This window comes from Ailuropoda melanoleuca, chromosome 14 (assembly GCF_002007445.2).
Source record: "Ailuropoda melanoleuca isolate Jingjing chromosome 14, ASM200744v2, whole genome shotgun sequence".
In the NCBI taxonomy this organism is placed as follows: Eukaryota; Metazoa; Chordata; class Mammalia; order Carnivora; family Ursidae; genus Ailuropoda; species Ailuropoda melanoleuca.
In genome coordinates this window covers 32,610,744-32,632,167 of record NC_048231.1, presented here as the reverse complement: position 1 = coordinate 32,632,167, position 21,424 = coordinate 32,610,744, and the positions used below count along the sequence as shown (strand labels likewise).

Below are 21,424 nucleotides of genomic sequence, written 5' to 3'. Positions count from 1 at the left end.
AGACTTTTGCATTCATGTTAATCAATGAGTTTGATCTGTAATAGTTCTTTCTCACACTGTCCCTGACTAGAAGGTTTTGATATCGAGATTATATTACCATCATGGAATGAGTTAGGCACTTTTTATTGATCTCTGGAAGGTTTCCTGTAAGATTGGAATGAGCTTGAAAGTTTAGTTGAACTCCCCTGTTTAAAAAAAAAAAAAATCTGGGGGCGCCTGGGTGGCACAGCGGTTAAGCATCTGCCTTCGGCTCAGGGCATGATCCCGGCGTTGTGGGATCGAGCCCCACATCAGGCTCCTCTGCTATGAGCCTGCTTCTTCCTCTCCCACTCCTCCTGCTTGTGTTCCCTCTCTCACTGGCTGTCTCTATCTCTGTCGAATAAATAAAAAATAAATAAAACCTTAAAAAAAAAAATCTGGGATCTGTCATTATTTTTTCCCATAGGAAGATGATGAACCTCTTATTCATTTTATAAATGGCTTTAAGAAATTGGGGGCTTTTTAATTCTCTTTGAATCAATTTTGGAGTTGTTTTTTTCTAAGAATCCAAATTTTTGGCGTAAAGATTTTTATAATATTCTACTAAATCTTCGTTGTGGCTATAATTTTGATCTATTTGCATTCCTTTCATTGTTTTATGTGTATGCTTTCATTTTTTTACATCGGTCTACCAGAAGTCACCTATTTTATTAATCTTTACTAATCTCTTCAACGAACCACATTTAACCTTCTTGATCTGGTCTATTGGATTTTTTTTTATTTCTCTTTCATTAATTTCTGTTCTTTATTGTCTCCTTTCTGCTTTCTTTGAGGGTATTCTATTTTTGTCTTTAAAGCATACATTTTCAGCTTCTCTTTGTTCTAATATAATATTTAAGGTTACAGATCTCCGCTCAAATACCACTTTTACTGCACATTGACAAGTAATCATTTTGGCATCATGCAATTCTCATTATTTTAAAATTCAACAAAAAAATTCACATTATTATTCTTTTATTCATGAGTTTTTTGGTTTATTTTATTTTATTTTATTTTATTTCATTTTGAGAGAGAGCGCACATGGGGAGCAGGGGCGGGGAGGGAGAGGGGCATAGAGAGAGGCTCTTGAGAATGCTCCACTCCCAGGAGCGCCTGGGTGGCTCAGTCCTTAAGTGTCCCCCTTAGGCTCAGGGCATGATCCCTACATCCGGCTCCTCCACTGGGAGCCTGCTTCTTCCTCTCCCGTTCCCCCTGCTTGTGTTCCCTGTCTCGCTGGCTGTCTCTATCTCTGTCAAATAAATAAATAAAATCTTAAAAAAAAAAAAAAAAAAAAAAAGGAAAGCTCCACTCCCAGCACAGAGCCGGACAGGGGGCTCCATCTCATGACCCTGAGAGATCATCACGTGAGCTGAAATCAAGAGTCAGACACTTAACCGACTGAGCCACCCAGGCACCCCTATTCATGAGTTATTTTGAAGTGTGCTTTTACATTTCCAAACATAGAAAGATTACTAAAATCTGTCTTTCCCTGATCTGTACCTACTTTTTTAATTCCATTGTGATCAGAGACTGTGTGATATCCGTATGACACTGATTGTCTTAAATATAATGACCAATGTTTTGTGGCTTAATAAAGTCTACACATTTCAACCATTGTTTCTGACCACGATGCAATTAAATTAGAAATAAAAACCAGTGCCATGACATTGTAAAACACAGATGAAAGTTTCTATATATGCTTGAGAACGATGACCGTGATTTTTAATTGTCAGAAGAGCTCCACTAAGTCACAGCTGGGCAACTGTAATTCAAATTTCTGTCTTTCCTAATTTTTTTGTCTGTTTGAATTATGGTAACTAATAAAGGTATGCTGAAGTCCTCGATTGTTGTGGTTGATTGGTCCATTTCTCCCTGTAGTTATTTTCAATTTCTGTTTTTGTTTCAACCAACCGAGCCACCCAGGCGCCCCTGAAATCATAGGTTTTTAAAATTACATCTTATTTCAGTCAATGAATAGTCACTATGTATAAAACGGCGAGGGTGTGAGAACCATAAAGATTTTAGAGACGGTCACAACCATTACATGTAAACAGTGCTTATCTCGGCATATTGGGCGTGGGGGTGACACTATGTATTGGCTTCTATCGATTTTCTGTTCCTCGAGCTTCTGCTGTGGGCCTGTACTAGTTTCATGATTATAGCGAAACATTGTTTTATGAAGGGGTTTTCATACCTCAAAGAGTTGGAAATCACCCCTTTGAATGGCGATTGAGAGCATTAGAGCAAGGAAAGCAGGTTCGAAGGTGGATGGATGGGGCCGGGCCTGTAATGGGGGTGAGAAAGTGGGCCAGGGTGGGGGAGCGGTGGTTCGAGGGACCAGACAGTGAAGGCCAGATAAAATGGGAGCAAACGCAAGTCAGCTCCAGCCCGTTTTTGCCTTGTAAAAATGCAGGCCTGATGTTTGCCAGACCTTTTGGTTAAGTGAAAATAGATATCTAGATATCTAAACTTGTGACTTGAAATCTTTACAGAGTTTTAAATGCTGGCAAGTAATTTTTTAAAAAATGTTTAAACACGGTGCAGTTCAAATCAACCATCTGTGTAGATTAGCTATGGCTTGGGGTGGCCCCGTTATATCCTGTTTTAGGACTTGAGCTCCTTATCTCTTTCACCTCCACAGGCAAACTCCACAGTCCCTAAGATCAAGTCCAGCCCTGAAATATTTCTGAAATAGGAGGACCGTACCAAACAATTTCCTCCTTTAGTTCAGATTGTGGGCAGCCTCTCCATCCGCCCTAGTTTCAATCACATTGAAAGAGTCACAAAATTTGTGTATCCATCCATCCTCCCATCCACCCACCCGTCCATCCTTCCATCCATCCATCCATCCATCCATCCATTCATTCAGACAACAGCTATCTTTTGGACACTTCCTAGATGTCAAGTACTGCCCCAAACGGTGGAGAGAGTACAGGGAAGAAGACTAAGGCCTACCCTTAAGGAGTATATTCCATTCTAGCGGAGGAAATAGACAATTACAAGCAAATGATCTGATTTCAGGTGAGGCAGGTGCTATCTAAAGCCAGGATGACGAGTTGGGTTGTGTGGAAAGAGGACCTGAGGGGACGGCAGTGCTAGAAAGGCCTTTGCAGGTGGTGTCTGAATAAGACCTGCTTGCTGAGAAAGGACAGCTGTGCAAACACGGAGAGTGAGCTTAGCTTCTAGGTAACAGACAGATAACAGCAAGTGCAAAGGCCCTGAGACAAGAATGGGATGATCGAGATTTGGTGGGGGAAATCTGCTAATCCTCTTCCTGAGTCCCCACACAATGCAGCCCTCCTCTCTGACTCCACTGTCAAGCACTTTGTCCGTGTTATCTGCTAACTGAAGCTGTGGGCCCAGGCCATTCTCCACGGGTCCATCCCACAGGGCTGGTTTCCAGCAAGAAGACAGAGCTGTGGTTCCGGTTCCTCCACCCGCAGCTGAGACCCGGGGCAAGTTCCTGGTCTTGACCCTCCTCTCTGATCTTGGGTGGCTATCTGCCCCTGAGCGGGGCCCACCTCCGCCAAAGGGCCTCCTTCCCAATCCTACTGAGCAGAACCATTAGGTCCTTTCTAATGCCATTTGATAAAAGTCCAAACTCCGTTACCACCTTTGCCCAGCCCTTCACAGTGCACCCTCCCTCTCGCTCCAACCACTCCCCACCTTCCCAACCCCGCCCTGTCAGCCCAATCCCCCAACTCCCCAGGCCCTTCCCTGATATTTGACCTTCACACATATGGCTTGTTCTCTTAGAACCATCTCCCCTTTACTTCTAGCACCCTTCCTGGTCACTCGGTCCATATGATGGCCCTGAGGCTGTGTATTTCCCATCTGCCTCACCGTGGGCCTCGTTCCATTTCCCTGCCTCTCCCCCAAGTCTCATCTGTCTCTCATGGGCCTTTTCCTGCCCCCAGCAACTGCAAGCTCCTTGCCTGACTCACCTCCAAGCTCCGCAGCCCACATCCTGCCATCTTTCCCAGCCGCTACTGCCTCCTACGATTCTAGACCATACCGTGTAGCAAATGCTTGTAGGGTGAACAGTTATTGAGTAAGTCCCTGGGCTGACCAGGACGCTCCGAAAGGTCTGCCTTTAGCTAGGAGTCCTGGCAACTGACAGGCAATCTCTTCTTCCCAGCACCTTCTCTATGCATTTATCACGAGACAGCATTGCTGGCATTGGTCCTAAGCTATACTTGCTCAGTGGTTACTCAGTATAAACAGAACACTTGCACGGAGGGCTCACGACCTGCCAAGTGCCCCGCCTGGAGCACAGCTACCCCTCGCTGTTGTACAGGTAAGACGAATGAATGAACAGCATGAATGAATGAGTGAACACTCCATAAAACACTTTACACGGGTCACTAACTTTAATCTTTTTTATTTAAGATCTCATTTATTTACTTATTTGACAGAGAGAGAAAGAGAAAGAGAGGGAAAGCACAAGCAGGGGGAGCAGCAGGCAGAGGGAGAAGCAGGCTCCCCACTGAGCAGAGAGCCCGATGTGGGGCTCGATCCCAGGACCCAGGATCATGCCTGGAGCGGGAGGCAGACGATTAACTGACTGAGCCATCCAGGTGCCCGCATTAACCTTAACCTTTAAAAACAACCTGAGAGAGAGTTTCCATGGTCAAATCCCATCCCACTGTCTGGGAAACATGAAGGCTGAAGGGGATTCAAGGCTTTGCCTGAAGTTCATGAAGCTAGTAAGTGGCAGGGCTGGGATTTGAACCCCCCGCGGTCTCATTTCATGGTCTAATCCCTGTGCTGTTCCAGTGTGGTGGCTGCGAGGACTTGTCCAACTGCGGCTGGTCCAAATCTAGATGTGCTGTAAAGATAAAAAACACATTCCAGATTGCTAAGATGTAGTGTGAGAAAAAGAATGAAAACGATCTCATCAGTGCTTTTGACATTAAATATATGCTGACATGAAGGTATTTTGGATATATTGGGTTAAATAAAATATATTATCAAAATTAATCTCACCTGTTTCTTTTTACTTCTTTACTGCAGCTACTAGACAAATGGAAATTGCACTGTGGCTCACGTTATGTTTTTGTTGGACGGCATGGGTGGAAGCTCTCAGCGGCCGCGTTCTAGCGATGCAAACGCCTTCATCCTTAACATCGCCAATAAGGTACCCACGGGACTACTGGCCTAAAGCCCTGCTCTTTGTCCTTCTGGTTCCTGTCTCTCCCAGCCACTGGGATGTTCAACCTCAACATACCCCCAACCCCAGGGCCGTCGCCCAGCTTTTTAGCCGAATGTTGTGGACAATATTTACCCTGGCGATGGTTCTCAAGCCAGAACGTGAGGCAAACATTGTTCTAGGCAGAATTATCCATAAACAGCCCTCAAAGCAGGCATGAGGGAGTGTGTCCCTGGTTTGGTGCACGGGGATATGTGTGTGCAGACATGGTAATACACACTAGATAACCTCGCACAGCGAAACGTTAGTTTGCACACTTGTCCCACCTGTCGTTATTACTGTGATGAACCATTTGTAAGTTGCGGACATTGTGACCTTTTACTCTTGAATGTTTCAGTATATATTTCTTTCTTTTTTTTTTTTCCCAAAGACCTATTACCTTTATTTTTTAGAAAGGGGGCAAGAAAGGGGGGACGGGGGAGGGACAGAGGGAGAAGGAGAGAGAAAATCTTTAGTAGGCTCCATACAACACAGGGCTCCATCCCAGGACCCTGAGATCATGACCTGAACCGAAATCAAGAGCTGGACACTTAACTGACTGAGCCACCCAGGCACCCCTCAGTCTTTCTTTCTTTTTCTTTTCTTTCTTTCTTTCTTTCTTTCTTTCTTTCTCATTTGACTCACATTATTGCACTATTCACTTTATTGTGATAGTCTGGAACCAAACCTGCCATATCTCCAAGGTATGGCTGTAAAGAAATTCTAAAAATACAGAACACTTCATGAATTTGCATATGATCCCTGTGCAGGGCCCAGGCCCCTCTTCTCTGTATGGGTTCAATGCTCGTACATGTGCTGCCCAAGTGAGCACTCGGTGTACGTTTCTTTTCTTTTTTTTTTTTTTAAAGATTTTATTTATTTATTCGACAGAGATAGAGACAGCCAGCGAGAGAGGGAACACAAGCAGGGGGAGTGGGAGAGGAAGAAGCAGGCTCATAGCGGAGGAGCCTGATGTGGGGCGATCCCATAACGCCGGGATCACGCCCTGAGCCGAAGGCAGATGCTTAACCGCTGTGCCACCCAGGCGCCCCTCGGTGTACGTTTCTTAACAAGTCTGCTCTCTTATATAATACTTACAATCACGGAATTCAGTGAAGTCCAAATTTTGACAATACTAATATCTCATATGCACTCCACATTCAAATTTCCCCAATAATGTCCTTCAGAGCAACTTTCCCCTGACCCAGGATGCAAAGTGGTATTTCAGGCTGCATTTACTTGTCCTGTGTCCTGGGTCTCCTCGGTCTGGAACAATTCCTCGACCTCCCTTCATTTCTCACGATATTGGTATTTTTGAAGATTGTGGGATAGCTGTTTTCTAGAGTCCTCTCCTACCTGGATATGTCTGATCGATTCCTCATTATTAGATTTAAGGTGAAAATGTTTTACAAACATGCAGCATAAATGATACTGGGAGCCTGGTGGTGTCCGTTGGTCCCATCCTGCTGAGGTCACTGCGATCACTGATTGAGGTGGTGTCTCCTAGATCTTTTCCCTTTTATTTTATTTATTTTTTTCAAGATTTTATTTATTTATTTATTTGAGAGAGAGAGGGAGAAGCAGACTCCCTGCTGAGCAGGGAGCTCGATGCGGGGCTCGATCCCAGGGCCCTGAGATCATGACCCAAGCTCAAGGCAGACGCTTCACCAACTGAGCCACTTAGGTGTCCCAATCTTTCTCCTTTTTAATTACTAAGAAATCTCTGGTCTCCTTTTGCAATCGATAAGTAATCTGTAGTACGAGGCTTTGAGTGTGTATAAGCATCACGTTTCCTAACAATTTCACCCAGAGGTTTTAGCACCCATCAGTGATTTTTGCCCGGAACCAATTTTTATTAGGAGAGCTGCAAATTATCTTTAAAGATGTAAAAGAGAGACGGAGTTGGGGGAACACAGGTGAAGGGTTGACTTTGCTTAAGATAAAGGCCTGGAACATGTTATTCCATTGTGTGCAGAATTTTTAATCTGCAAAGCTTGGTTTGGGAGGAAGGGACAAGATTAGCCCAGATGTGGTCCCTGCCACCAGGGCAGCTCATGATCAGATGGGGGAGACAAAGCACAGAAGACACACACGCATGCACACACACACCCGCACCCGCACACACACGCACACACGCGTGTGCATGCCCAACAGGAATGGCAGGAAAATGCCAAGTGAGAGCTTCAGAGGGAGCCCAGCAGCCTGGAGGGGCCACTGGACGCTGAGGTTTGCCCAGCCCACGGCACCAGGTAGAGGACCAGTCCTCCATCCCCAGTGTTATGGGTTGATGGGTCCCTCCCAAATTCATCGGTTGAAATCCTAACCCTCAGTACCTCAGAACGTGACCTTATTTTTCGATAAGGTCTCAAAAGAAAAAAATCAAGTTACAGTGAGGTCATTAGGGTAGGCCTTCATCCAATATGACCTTTGTCCTTATAAAAGGGAGACATTTGGACCCAGACATAAACACAGAAGGAAGATGATGTGAAGACATAAGGAGAGTCACGGCCAATCCAAGAAACACTGAGGCTTCCAGAAGCCTGGAGGGAGGCCTGGAACAGATTCTCCCTCACGGCCCTCAGGAGGGACCAACCCTGTCAACACCTTGACCTTGGATTTCCAGCCTCGGGACTCTGGGACAATGCATTTCCGTTGGTGAAGTCATCCAGGGTGTGGCACTTTGCTACAACAACGCTAGGAAGCTAATACACCCGCCATCGGTGTCATGACCCCGTGTTCGTGGGCTGCAAAATGTACAGGCAAGAGCCTAGGCTGGGGGGCAGAGCCCTGGGGTCATGGCCAGGCTCTACCACTTCTCAGTTGCTTGAGCTCAGGATGACCTGTTTCTCCCGTCTCGTTTCCTCATTTGTCAATAGAGGGAAGCGACACTGGGACAACTTGGAACTGCTGCAGAAGGGGGACCTTGCCTTCCGCTGCGGTCATCATGGCCGGCCAGCATCACCTCATCCAGCTTTGCTGACCGCGGGACTCCTTCACTGGAATCCCCACACCTGAGTTCCACTGGGCACGGCCATCATTTTGACTCCCTTTCACACTCAAGGCCAACTCGTAGGAGGCAGAACTAGACCACACAAGCCAGTTGCCCAAAATGTCCTGCTGCCGTGAAGGACAGAGTTTGTTTATCTGTCTGAGATTGAACATGATATACTGTGCACCAGGTGTGACAGGCCTCGCCTGGGTCACTGTCATGGCCTAGATGGTGTCCCCGGAACCCAGGACATGACAGGAGCCTTCCTGGTCTCCCAGCCCACTGTGGAAGCCATCGCTCAATTTCTTAGCTCTAGAATTGCTTCTCTCCAGGGCTCTGGTTGCCTTCCACTGCCCACCGTTGTAAGCAAGGGGAGGGGGTTAAGGAGGAAAGGTCTCGCCCTGGAGCCACCCTGCCTGAGTCTGAGTCCTGACTTGGCCCTGAACTAGCTGTGTGACCTTGGGCAGTTTCCTCAGCCTCTCTGAGCCTCAGACTTGCCTTGTGTAATAATGACGTGGTTCGAGGCTGCTTGTGAGGATTGCTGGGGCCTGGCATGTGAGAATCATTCAGTGGCTGTCAGCTGTTTTTGTTAGCATTTCATCTCTCAGCCTGTTTTCTCTCTCCCACTTGTCACTGGGAGCCAGGATTTTGGTGTAAGAGAAAAAGACGGACATCTGAGTTTAAAAAGCTTAGATAGAGGGGCGACTGGGTGGCTCAGTCGTTAAGCGTTTGCCTTCGGCTCAGGTCATGATCCCAGGGTTCTGGGATCGAGCCCTGCATCGGGCTCCCTGCTCTGTTGGAAGCCTGCTTCTTCCTCTCCCACTCCTCCTGCTTGTGTTTCCTCTCTCGCTGGCTGTCCCTCTGTCATATAAATAAATAAAATCTTAAAAAAAAAAAAAAAAGGTTAAAAAGAGCCTGAGTTAGAATGAGAAGAATCAGTACAAACTCATGATACATTTTATCCTTTAAAAAATTAGCTGTATTTTTAAAACTCTGTTAAGTCTAGATCCACTGAAAAGGCCCAGAAGCAATATCTCAACAGTGTAAGTGAGCATCCCCAGTACCCAGACGATGGACTCTAAACACTGTTTCTCCCTTAAAGAAACCAGGAAGTGAATGAGATAATTCTGGAACATCCTGTCATGTAAGACAGCAGGGCAGCCATGAAAGACTACTGAGGCGTGTCAGCTTAGGACTCAGCCAGGTAAGCACCCAACTCTTGATTTTAGCTCAGGTCATGATCTCAGGGTTGTGAGATCGAGCCCCACATCGGGCTCTGCCTTCAGTGCGGAGTCAGCTTGAGATTCTCTCTCTCCCTCTGCCCTCTTCCACCCTGTATGCTTGCTCGCTCGCTCGCTCTCTCTCTCAAATAAATAAATAAATCTTTAAAGAAAATTGTCTTTAAAGACACCTCAAGGGTATTATAAAAAATCACCTTGAATAAGCTCCTAGAACTCTCGGTGCCTCCATTTCACCTATATATTGGGGTAATACTATCACGTCCCTCTGAGGGCTATTACGGGGATAAATGAGGATAAAAATGCCCAGCCTCTGGCGAATGCCTCACTCATTGTAAGTGTTCAACAAATGGCAGCTTTTACTGACATCATGGTTCCTATCAGATCCCCAGGCACCGTGCTGGGGAGCAGGGCCGCATAGGGATGGGGGTATGGGGAAGACCAGTTCTCCCCGCTCCCCGGGCATCTCACAGGAGCAGGCTAGAAGAATATCAACCTAGTGAGCAGAAAACAGCATGCGACACCTGCTATCGTCTCGACGGGAGCCCAGGGCCCAGGGGACGGGGGACGGCAACTCCTCTGAGCCCAGCGGTGTAAGCCGAGGACAGAGGCTCGATCACAGCAACCATACAGCACTGCTTCTAACCGAGGGTGCCATCCAACGTAACACGCATCATTATTTTGTAAATGCTCTGCCCGTTGATGCCACCAGGTGTAAGTGGAACCCTAACATCGGATGTGTTAAAGTGTGAATAACAAAACAAGGGTATCCCAGAATTGGCAAAATATAGTAAATGCCAAGCACGTCATCTGAGTTAACCCTGCAGCAACCCTGGGAGACGCACGGTCAGTAAGGTCCGTTCAGACTCATCCTAGGATTCATCGACTCCCAAGGGGGTTTCACTCTCGACTACACCAGGTCCCTGAGTCGAACCTCTAACCCTAATCCTAAAAGTAGCCCTATCCTTAACTCTAACACCAACACCATTAGCCGTTGTAACTCTGCGTCAGCTCTAGTAGGTATGTTTTTCTTCCCATTTTAAAGATGGGCACGGTGAGTCTGGATCGGACTTTGGGGGGTTTACCCACAGCCCTTGGTTTCAAGTGGCAGACTGGAGCCCACAGCAGTTCAACTTTGAAGTCTGTGCAGTTTTTCTGTACATCAGGGATCCTGGGGCTCTGAGAAAGAAATGCAAAGCGCCCCCCAGGCTATGGGATGGCCCCAGATGGAGGTCAGACCCTGCTCAGGCCCCGGGGAGGAAGCAACTGCTGGGTACGGGAACGTGCTTGCTTCCGCCAACAGAGCAGCAGCCCACACCGGGCAGGGCGCTCCAGAGAGCCCAGTTACTCAACAGGGGGTGAGGAGACCCCCGGCAGGACCCTCCTCAGAAAGGTGCAGGGAAGGCCAGGGGAAACGCACCCAGTGGGTATGGGAGGGGGCCTTCGGGACAACGGTCTCAAAAAAGAGCTCTATAGTACACCCACCTCCCCAGCGCCCCCCTGGCCCCATCAGGACCCCAGTCCCAGAGGCCAACAGTCAGCAACTTCACAGGGAGTAGGACCTGCTCCTTGGCAGAGGGCTGCCTACGTTCCACAGCATGAACGGCCTTGCCCTGGTTTCCAGCACATTCTTCCATTGCTGAAGCAGCCCAGCCCAGCCTGATTCCCAGCCCTGTGCAGTACCGGCCCGGCTGTGAGTCTGTCTGCGTCATCTGCCCTCCAGGCTCAGGTGGGTACCCCAGCGTGGCCACAACCCACTTCTGGAGAGGAAGAGAGCTGAAGAGATCTGGGCACATCCCACACCTGCGGTCAGACCAACTTCTTCTAAACACTGCACATTGTCCCACCTGCTGCATGGGGGAAGGGCAGGGCAGTGATTCTTAGACCTGGAGTCCCCTGGGGCAGGGGTCTGCAACGTCCTACCACACCCCTTTCTCAACTAATCTCAGCGGAATGGGAAGCAGAACCGCAGAGAAGGCGGCCAGGCAGCTCTCCACCAGGTGCCTGGTTCAAATCCTGCTTTCACCTGCCCACCGTATCTCCTCATTAGCCCGACCTTAGCACCTGCTAAGCACCATGTCCATGTCACATGCCACCTGGGCAGACATACCCACCGAGCGCCTTCATTCTGATGTGATGCCAGCTTCAGCCTCATGTACCACAGAGTAATTTCTACCCTCTATCCTCCTCTCATGTGCACATGAAGGAAAGTGAGAGCCAGGTGAATTGTGTTCCTCAGACAAGAGCCCAACTTCTGTGAATTAGGTCCCTATGTTTCCACATAGCATTACCCTCTGGGCCATCACGCCTACGAAAGCTCTAAGTGGCTCCTTTATTCCTCACAACAACCTATGTGGACAGGGTGACCACTGACCCCATTTTATGGATGCGAAAACTGAGGATCGGAAAGGTTCAAAAACTCCCCAGCAAGCTAACACAGAAAGCCCCTGCTCAAAGTTTCCAGTCTTGGCATCTGCTCTTTGCCTCGTGTGGACTGAACGCAAAGAGCGCAGGCTTCAGGGAGATCTGGGTTTGTCTAACACGTCTGCTGCTTTCTTACAACCTGTATGATCATTTAATCTTCCAGGATCCCATTTCCTCCTGTGCAAATGAGGATAATCATGCAAGTTAAAAGGCCTTTAAAGTATATTAGAGATAAGGAAGTACTATCAAGATTTTCTTTATCTTTCCCCTTGAAGAGGATCGAGGTGAATTTTCTGAGTCACATTGAGTATCCATACACGGCCTAGGCTCTTGGAAAAATGCTGAATCTGAACACCCGGAATGCCTTCCCAGGCTACCATTTAGTGACCAGCCTTGGTGGGGTACAGGTGTTTTGCTGCCCCTCCTGCCTGCGCCAGAACGCTTCCATGGGCTGAGCCCCTTCTGCACACCAACTACCCATCGGTGCAACAACACCCCGAGAGCCGACCCGACAAGTAATCTTCCTCCGATGAATCCTTGAGGCTCTGAACCCTGACACCTTGCCCTGCCCCCCTCGTGACCTGGCTAGGAGTTGGTGAAATCGGGATTTGAGCTCAGGTCTAAGTATGGTGGTTGGTCCAAAGCTTCACGACATGAAAGCTACCTTCCCCGATTGTCAGATGAAGATGAAGCAGGCTCACTGCAAAAAGCCCGAGCAGGATCTGTGGATACAGACACGTCAAAATCAAACGGCATCTCCATCTGAGTTACGAGTCTCCCCGACTTCACGTAACCCAGACATTTGTGCTCTGTTGTTAACACACTGGGCCATGACAATAATTTCCTGTCCTGTTCACAGCTCCCATAGCTAAGATCACCTGCTTTCTTTCTCCTGAGCCATGGCTCTTTATTGCTGGCAATCTCTCTGAGTGTAAGGGACTTACCATGAGGTCAGGGGCTTTTTCATGTTCGTCTTTCTTCCCCAGCACGTAGCCCAGTGCCCTGCACACAGAAAGCAATCGATAAATAGCTATTGAATGAGTGCATTGAGAACATGAAGGATCAAAATATTAACTTCATGCTATAAAATAGCAATTCCTTTGTTATTATTTTCATTCCTTATAAATGATTTTCAGCTCGGTTTCACAAACATCCACTGAGTACCGACAACAGGCCGGGCACTGTTAGGTGCCGAGGCACAAAGAGGATTACAATTTTAATGATAATCACTTGCCCCCCTCGTTTCTCAAGAATTAAGGGGTACCTGCGGCAAAGACTGGGGTCCTTACGGCAAAGATTGGGGTCAACGTCGCAGAGTGAGAAGTGACTTACACACACGAGGGTTGAGTTTGGGGACTAGAATCCAGTCCTAAGACTTGAAAACCATAATGTGTCCATTTAGGACTCCCCTCCTGTTCACACCCCCAGCCATGGTCCAGGAACCCAGGGGAGCAAGTCATTAGCGAGGGGGACTCATTTCCAAGGATGCTGTTTGCCTGTGATGAGGTGTTAGTTGAGGAAATGAGGAAGGGGGGGAGTGCTTATCCCATTATTTGTTTGACCTTGGTGCTGTTTCCGTGGAACACTGCCTGTGCAGAGGAGGAAAGGAGTTTCAGATTTTGTAGATACTGGGTTTGGACACGTGGTTAGTTTTAATTTCACAAGTAAAACACAGATGCTGTGTCTTTGTACAAAAGCAAAACATTAGCAATAAGGCTCTAGTCCTGTTTAAGCATCTACTCCAATCCCAGGCCTTCCCACAAAGAGGTGACCGGTGCCGTTAATTTGGTGGTGGACCTTCCAGATCTTTCTCTTTTGTTTGTTTGGTTTTTTTTTTTTAAGATTTTATTTATTCATTTGACAGAGAGAGAGACAGCCAGCGAGAGAGGGAAGACAGGCAGGCGGAGTGGGAGAGGAAGAAGCAGGCTCCCAGCGGAGGAGCCCGATGTGGGGCTTGATCCCAGGACTCCAGGATTACGACCTGAGCCGAAGGCAGATGCCTAACGACTGAGCCACCCAGGCGCCCCCAGATCTTTCTCTTTTGTGCTTAAGATTTATTTCTCAAGCACCATACAGCACTTAACTATGTTCCATGCATTGTTCTACTTTCCAAATATTAACTCATATGAGCCCATAGTCAATGTTGCTGGGTTGTGTGTGTGTGAGCACGCCGCGCACACACCCACAGTCCTAATACTAGAGTTCTATAACTTGTCTTTATTATTCCACAAGACATCTTGGAGAGCTTTCCGTATTAGTACATACAAGATGGCCTTATTCTCCTCAATGGCCACATGGTTATGACGCGTACATACTAGTTTATTTAATGAGTACCCTTCGAGTACCCTTCCCATAAACATTCAGGTTGCCCCTGATGAATTTCATCATCCTTTATGAATATCCTTCCACAGACCTCATGTGTAGTATGAGTGGACAGGATCGCTAGGGTGGATTTACTGGGGGGGGGGTCTTAAATCTTAATCTTTAGTAGGTTAGCGTATGAATAATATATATCACGCCCAGGAAGGAGGGGGAGGAGCAGGAGGAGGACGAAGACAGATAAGGGCCTGAGGCTACATGTGAACTCTGACCTAAAAACTGTCCCTTCCACCCCGGGTTCCTCGAGGCCCAGATACCTCCTTCGGAGTGTGTGCACAGCTTTTCCGGAAGACCCCACCCTCCCAGCAAGTGGTCCCTCAGCTTCTCAGACTCCCCACAGTTTGGAAGCCACCCTGATTTTTCCCCCAGCAGAGCTGGAGTAGCTGGGTGTTTGAAGAAGCAAAAGCCTAGGTGGCACAAGGAGGGGTCTGGTGGAAGGAGCCCCAGGCTACCAGGAGGCCCAGCCAGGAATGACGGTGCCACGACCTCCCCTCTGAGACCAGGAACAAAGTTGGTAGACTGGCCCTCCGTCTCTTCACCAGGCAAGCCGAGTTACTCCTCCCTGCCTCGTGCCCCCCCATTGCTTTAATCTGAGAATCCAGTGAAGCGGTGGGGAATGGCAATTCCTGTGATGCGCCACGTTCCTTGGGAATTACCCCAGGAGAGGATTTGAAGCTTTTGTTTTGCTGCGAGCAAAATCCCAGGCCTCTAGCAACCGGCCTCCAGGTAGTTATGCTTCTCTGTCCTTCGATGAATTGCTCCCTTAAACTGTGAGTAGGAGTTGGGGAGCCCTAATGGTAAAAATCCCTTCACGTGGGAAGGTCCTTCCACTGTAACAGTGACTACGGCTCTTTGACGGGCGCACACGCTCACTTGCCCTGAGCGTGAGATCCTACCGTCCACGTGTCAGAGTCCAAGACCGAGGCTCAGATAGCTGACGGGGTTTGCACCAGGTCACACGGCCTGCCAACGTCAGAGCTGGAAGTCCGCCGAACAACGGAGGGCCTGGACTTCCAGCCACCACACCACCCACAGGCGGCGGCAGCTCTTGGAATGAGGAGCTCTGGAACCTGAGAGCTGAGCTTTGCCAGTGTTCAACAGGACGCTTGCGGGATGAACGGCAAGTGACCAGAGTTTCACCGTGGAAGTCTCCTTGATTTGCTTTGTCAGTGTGGAGGGGCAGGGAGTGGTGAATGCGGATTTCGAAGAGGCTTCCCAGAGGTGGGGGAGGCCTGCCAGCGGTACCTGTCACCGCGAAGGTCTCTAAGAGGCACTTCTCAACTACCCAAGAGCAGGAGGAAAGCATCACGGAGAGCCAACTCTATCCAGGCAGCTCTGCCCCCATATCTCCATGTGGCCTTGGCCTGGATTCTGACCCCTCTGCCCCCCAGACTGTACCACTGGGATATGGGGCTGTGTCTTCCCTGAACCCAGCCGGAACTCAAATGAATGCTGAACAGCAGCAGATGCCTGAGTTGAGAGGGGGTTCGTAGCTTGTTTCCTGACTGCTCCCCCATTTCAGAGATGGGAAAAGGAAGGCTCCAATGGAGACATAACCCAGGCCGGTCTGGGGAGTCTTCATGCTTTCTGGGCTCAGGACCCACCCAGAGGACAATGGGACACTCCACCCAGATGTGTCAGTCCTCAGGTTCAAAGGTGATGGTCAGCCTCCGTGTGTGCACAGGTGTGGCTGGAGAGACACAAGGTCACCCGCACGCCAACGCACTCCCTGTGCGCACGCACAGTAGCCACACGATGACCCCAGCCAACGTCTGGGCGGACGGATGGACAGAACTTCTCCCTCGCCTGCTCTTTTATCTGTTTCAGGAGAGCACCCACTGTGGTTAATTAACACTCTCCTGCTAATGGTCTTTAGCCTGGAATTTGGGGGGATGGAAAAGCAAGGAGGTGGCATGGGGGAAGGGGTGAAAACGTATTTTCTCTCTTTAAACAAGTGAGTTAGCACACATGGAGGAGAATCAATGCTCGTTCTGCCCATGGGGTCCAAGCCCCGACATCTCCAACTCTAGGGGGCCTCATTCCTGGAGCCCAGGAAGGCCCCAATGACTTCCTCCAGGCCTTCAGAGTGGCAGAGGCCATGTCCACAGCTGGACAGGGAAGCCAGCGTGGCTACGCCGAGCCAACAGGGGAATGCCACGTAGGAGGGGAGAAGAGAGCCAGAGAAGGAGGCACAGAGAACGAGCAGCCCAGAGCTGCATTTTCTAGAACAACCGAACTGGTGGTTTGTCCTAATTAGACATACTCATGGCTAGTCCTCAATACCAGTTTCCACCTCCTTCCGCCCCGGGATGCAGACATTTGCCCCCATTTAGAACAGGAACCCATAAAAAGGCAATTTGTTACTAGGCTGGGAGAGGAGGTCAGCCCCGACAGAGATCCAAGGAGCAAGATTTCACAGCGACTGCAGCTTTCCGAGCGAGAAATATTCAATAAAGAATTTCCCCGAAATACGGAGTGGTGTGCATTCGTCACACATATTCAGTATCCACCGGTCCTCAGGAGCGCGGGCACACCCCGGCCACGCGAGAGAGCTCTGAGAGCAACCCACCCCACCGCGGCTCCTTACTGAAGGACTTGAATGGGGAACAAGTTATTTCCAAAATTATTTCAAGTGAAACATTCACTTGATCATCTAGTTTAACTTGGAAAGCTCCTTTCTGAGGGTTTTGGGGGGTGGGGGTGGGGAAGAAAGGCCACAGCTTCCATCAGAATGTGACTAGCATTACCCAAAACTTCTGTTCCCATCTTAAAATCAACTGGAGATCCTTTAAGATCCAAGTACTTCCAGAATCCTGGAGGGTCAGAGGAAGCATTGTCATTAGCTGGGCACTGAACTTGTTTGCTGACGTCAGGATTTCACTTGCAAATATTGTGCTGACCTACTGGGCAGAGCTAAAAATGACTCTATCTACAAACCTTCTGAGAGTGGAATGAAATGTTCTTTGGGGACCTGTTAAAAAAAAAAAAAAACCTGCGAGGTATCATGTAGACAAGAGGGGTTCTTTTCAGTTCAACTGTCCTATGTTTGGCTCATACACTCAATTCCCCAAGCTATCATTACTACAAACAGACTACTTTTCCCCATTATACATAAATTATAAACAACCCAATGACAGGGGAGATGGACTCTTGCGATTTTAAATCCAAGACCTTCTGGTCTGCAGAAAGAATTTTACTGCTTAGTGAAACCAAATCCACCTCGTGGACCCAGCATCATTCAGATTTTGTCCCTGGCTGCCAGCAGATACCCAAAACAAGAAAATAAACACAAGCTCCAGAAAAGAGGTGACCAAGGAGCTGGTACTGGGGTTCACTGGCCCAGAAATGATCAAGTGTGCAAAATGAAGGCGTAGGGGGTGGGGGGAGGGTGTGTGCGTGTGCGTGTGTGTAGGGCAGTGTATTCCCAAACTCCTGACCTCCTGGCTATGAAAAGATACTAAAAGCCCTAACACAAATCAAACAAATGGAAGCTGAGGTTGTTTCTGGGAATTCTCCTCCTTTTGCCCCCTCAAGGACAGAGAAGTGACCTGAATTCTCTGCCTCCTCCACCCACCGCAAAGCCAAGTTAAGGTTGAGTGACAGCATCAGACCCTCTGGATGGTGGGATTGAGCAGGTGACATGATCTGCGACCTCAGAAAGGGGTCTTCCCCCCACTTCCCATGACTCTGACTCCTGAGGCTTCAGAAGCCTTGATTTCTGCATATAACCAATGGACGAGGGAGTCTGGTTGCTTCTTTAAAAGGCAGGCAGGAATGAATGGGTCCAAGTAAGGGCCCTTTTTGGAGTTCAGAAAACTATTTAAAACCGCCACTGACAGTGATGCTGGAGCAAATCTGAGCCTCCCTTGTCCTGCTTTGAAGAACAAGACACACCTGGGAGAATGCTTGTTAGATTCCTCACGCAGATGTTTAAAAAGAGCCAACAACGCTACCTGGTACACATTTCACATCCAGATCTTAAGATGACGTGCTGCCCAATGACCATTTTAGCAAGTCCTCCTTAAAATGATGAACACGATAGCAAAGTTTCAGATGACACGTACCTCCACTGATACTAACCTCTCTGGACACTAACACAGCCATCAGGCACGGCTATCTTTTCCTCTGATTTCCAGTTTTACTTTGTAATATTCTCTCCTTCCAAAATAAAACAAAACACAAAAACCCCAAAGCCCTCAACCTCTCAAATTATCTTTTAAGTATTAAGTGTTCCTCTTTTACCCCAAATACATCCCTTGCCTAGCTAATTTTGATCACAAACACATTTTTGGGGTAAGTTCCTAAAAGTTAAGCTGCTGAAAGCTACGGAAATATTTTATTAACAAAATCAGTTGTTTTTCTAAGAACTTTAAAACTACAGCTAACAGGGGGGAAAATTACCCTTATTCATTTCAAAATGGACAGAAGTTAGACAGGAATGTAGAACGCTCAGGAAAAACAAAACAAAACAAAAGTCTGGTGCCTTCCTTATGCTCTGAAATATGTCCTTTCCTTTCCGGTTTGCTGACCACAGTACAATGTGTTGGAATGCGTAAGAAATGTAAATAAAAACACCTCAGCCTGTCTTTCTCGGCCAGCCTTTTTTCTGCATCAAGGCTTTGTCCCAGGACAGTCTTTCCAGAAAGAAGATCTAAATTCGCTCCCTTGGCTCAACCTTGTACAAAGAAACCTGTCTCTGTCGCTTCCTATCTCCTCTGAGTTCCTCCAAAACTTCACGGAGGGGAGATGTCTCTCGGGAAAGTCTGTGTAGGACGATACCGACATATAGGATAAATAGGGTAGGACCGGGAGAACACAGGAGAAGGCGAGGTGGCCGTCCTGCCGGGGTGCATACCAAGTCAAAGTGTGCCCCCCCCCCAAGTCTAGCGCTGGGGTAACCGGGTAACCTCAGGGGCTGGGCTTCTTGTCTGTTCCCCTTCCTCCGGGTGACCGGGCCTTGCAATCCACATCCCAATCTTGTTTACGGGAGACAGAGATATTAGCAACAAATGGGTTTATGCAGATTTATCCGTGTGTTTCAGAACCCCCCCTGACAACCCAGAGTGGTCTCTGAACTGTGCCCTGGGCCGTCTTTGCTACCCTCCCCCCCACGACAGCCTCCCGCTGCGAAAGACCCCCGTGCAAGACTCAGATCTGCCATTTGTGTTCAGTAATTCCAAGCCCAGGGTGATTCTCTTCCCAGACTGAGTGATGTTTGCATCTTAATGGGTTCTGTGACACGGAGCCATTTCACTGGTAACGTTCTGAAGTGATACCTAGATTTTTAACACCTATTTGTGTGTTGGACGGATTGGCTCGGCTCTCCGATAAGCATTTAATGATACGGCAGTCAGTCCCAGCCCTGCTTAAGTGTCCCCTCTGCCGGGCTGGCTTAAAGAAAAATGACAGAAAATGTTCTTTAATAACTATGGTTTATCCATTTCTTTCAGATAGTAAGTGGCACGTTCTCACCTCTTTTGTAGCTTTTAATCCCAAATGGACATTGCTTTTGAAATATCCTCTTTCTTTCCTTCTTTCTTTCCTTTTTTTTTTCTCCCTGAGGCTGCCACTGGGAAGTTGAAATCTAGCAAGAATGTAATGGTAGGTGCCAGCTTTCAGAATTACAGGGTGACCGCCTGAGCTGATCCTAAAAAGCAAAGTGTCTTTTTTATACCGCATAAAAGGCTGAAATGTTTACATATCAAAAGGCTATAGGCCAATTTCTGTCAAAATTACACATGAAGTTAAGCAGTACAAGCAATTTATTTAAACACTAGTCATTGTAGAAAAATTCAAAACCATATGCTCTTTTAGCAGTTTTTCACAAATGCATTTGACCCATGACTTGGCTAGACATACAAGCTTCATAATTTACTCTGAATTTCAAATCCCCTTGACGTTTAAATAAAAGATCTTCATTAATGAGGTTTACATGAATGAAAACTTTAGAAGCTGATATCGGTTAGCGAGGGGCTTCGGGAACCGTCTGTGCATTCGCTCTAATTTTCAAATGACTGACTTTGCTAATCATTTCAAGAGAAAGTTCCACTGAGAACAAATTATCGTCATTTGCATTCTGTGATTTGCAAAAGCAACGGTGCAAGTCACTTTGAAACAAACTTTGGTAAACAGCTCAGCTGAGAGCGGATTTCTGCAACCCTGGAAACCTGGAGCTATTTTTTTTTTCTCATGCTTTGGGAAGACGTCATTTTTCGACACCCTCTTCTCCCCCCGCCCCAGTTATGTTGAGTTTTCCTAACACCTTGATTATTTCGTCCTCAGGGGCTCTGAGCGCTTATTGGGAATGTTGCAAAACTTTGAGCAAAACTCAGCTCCTAAGCGTCCCTACATCGCCCTTGACTGCGTGCAGGAGATCCAGCCATCCAGCCCTTGGGCGCGCTTTCCCCTTAGCGGGGTGGTATCTGCACCTGGTGCCATACTCCACCCACCCAACCTCACTCAGAAAACCCCCTGGGGCTACCGGAGGTGTCCTCCAAGGAGCAGGGCCGAAGACCCGGGTTTGAGCAGCATTTTTGAAGCACTGGATTTTTTTTTTTTTTTAAAGCCCGACTACAAACAATAAAGCCGATTTGCGCTGTGAAGGCTGGATGGGGTCTCGAGGCTGCGCACCGGCTGCAGCCTGCTCTGCTCATTATTGTTCCTCATTCCTCTGACCCAGCTAATTCGCCCTTCCAGGGGGACCCCCCTACCTTTGAAAAGGACACGTCAACTTTTTGCCCATGCCACGAAAAATCCTTCTTAAGGGCATCCGATTCTGAGCTGTGATGGGGCCAGAGGCTGAAAGAATTAAGAAAGTTCCCGAAACCGCAAGAAGTTAGGACCGCATATGCATTTTTTGACAGCCATGGGTGCCTGCGTGTGCGCCTGTGGAAGGATCGTGGGCGACAGTTTCCTCCCGGCTGAGAATCTCTTGGGGCGGGTGGCGAGAGCCAGACGCACGCTCCAAATTTGGGCACTCTGTTTTAAATCAGAGAAGCAATTTAATCTATACTCTATGAATCAATTTAGCGATGATTGTGGAGGGAAAAAAAGCGCCTGGACAGATACCGAACCGCACGTATACCTTACGCACTCTAAATCCGCTGATCTATTCTTTAATATATTAAAAATGAGGGCTATTACCGGGGCGACTGACTCCTCAACAAACACATTTACATAGACTTCTGG

General features: G+C 48.0%; 1 long non-coding RNA gene and 1 other non-coding gene across 2 annotated transcripts; both read right to left on the bottom strand.

Annotated features, from left to right (window-relative positions):
* Positions 1–4,565: 4,565 nt before the first annotated feature.
* LOC117796128 lies at positions 4,566–21,036 on the bottom strand. The gene is made up of 4 exons (XR_004620506.1): positions 20,947–21,036; positions 19,709–19,883; positions 12,802–12,859; positions 4,566–4,846 (listed from the first exon to the last, which is right to left on the bottom strand). It is a non-coding gene; the product is annotated as an uncharacterized LOC117796128 (long non-coding RNA).
* Positions 5,932–6,038, bottom strand: LOC117796135. The gene has a single exon (XR_004620521.1). It is a non-coding gene; the product is annotated as a U6 spliceosomal RNA (small nuclear RNA).
* Positions 21,037–21,424: the final 388 nt, after the last annotated feature.